The sequence below is a fragment of the Propithecus coquereli genome, unplaced genomic scaffold (genome assembly GCF_000956105.1).
Source record: "Propithecus coquereli isolate 6110/MARCELLA unplaced genomic scaffold, Pcoq_1.0 Scaffold64, whole genome shotgun sequence".
Taxonomy (NCBI): Eukaryota; Metazoa; Chordata; class Mammalia; order Primates; family Indriidae; genus Propithecus; species Propithecus coquereli.
The window spans coordinates 5,705,784-5,707,044 of record NW_012152396.1 but is presented as its reverse complement, the minus strand read 5'-3'; positions in this window follow the sequence as shown (position 1 = coordinate 5,707,044).

The window sequence follows — 1,261 nt, the reverse complement described above, 5'->3', positions numbered from 1 at the left end:
GAGCCCAGGAGTTTGAGGTTGCTGTGAGCTAGGCTGACGCCACGGCACTCACTCTAGCCCGGGCAAAAGAGTGAGACTCTGTCTCAAAAAAAAATAAAAAAAAAAGAATTCATGAGGCAATACTTTGAAACTATGTAAATATACCATTGCCATCAAACTTACTTACAGTTTATTTATGTCACTGTGGACTCTTGGATTCCTATTTTGTTCAGTAGAGTATAATTAGTTATAATCACTTATTTATAAATTTACATACAGTAAAATTTGCTCTTATAAGTTTTGATAAATTCATAGAGTCTGTAACCACTACCTATAATCAAGATAAATTACAGATTCATCCCCCCCACCACCAAAATTCTCTCTATCCCTTTGTAGTCAAACCCTCTGTCCACCCTTAAACCTTGGAAACTACCAATATGTTCTTCATCCCTATAGTTTGTTTTTCCTAGAATGTCATATAAGTGGAATAAAACAGTATATGTAGTTTTGAATCTGGCTTCTTCCTCTTACATTGCATTGAACATTCATCTGTATTATTGCATTTATCAATAGTATGTTCCTTTTTATTGCTAAGTAGTAGTCCCTTGTATGGGTGTACCATCTGTTTATCCATTTCTCAGAAGGACGGAAAGGTTGTTTGCTGTTTTTTTTTCAATGTAGGTCTGCCTTCCTTCCTTCCTTCCTTCCTCCCTCCCTCCCTTAGTTTTCTTACTTTTCTTTCGTTTCCTTCCTTTCTTTTCTTTTTAGAGACAGGGTCTCACTCTGTCACCCAGCCTGGAGTACAGTGGCAACATTTCTTTCTGGAGGCTTTAGGGGAAAATCCATTTCTAATCATTTAAGGTTGTTGGCAGAATTTAGTTGCATATGGTTGTAGGGCTGAGATCCCTGTTCCTTGCTGGCTGACAGCTACGTGTTATTTTCAGCTCCAGGAGGCCACTCAGCATTCTTTGGCTCATGGCTCATTAATTCTGTCTTCAAAGCCAGCAACTGTGGTTGAATCCTTCTTACACTTTGAATCTCTCTGCCACTCCTATCCTGTCTCTCTGACTTACTCTGCTGTCATATTGGGCCCAACAAGACGATGTGTTTTGAGGCCAGCTTATTAGTAACATTAATTCCATGTACAAAGTCTCTTCATACAGTACTGAAATTAGTTTGACTGACTAGGGACAGGAATCTTAAGGGCACATCTTTACAGTTCTGACCACAGAATGTTTAGACCATTAATATTTAATGTGATTATTGATATGTTTGGTTCTAG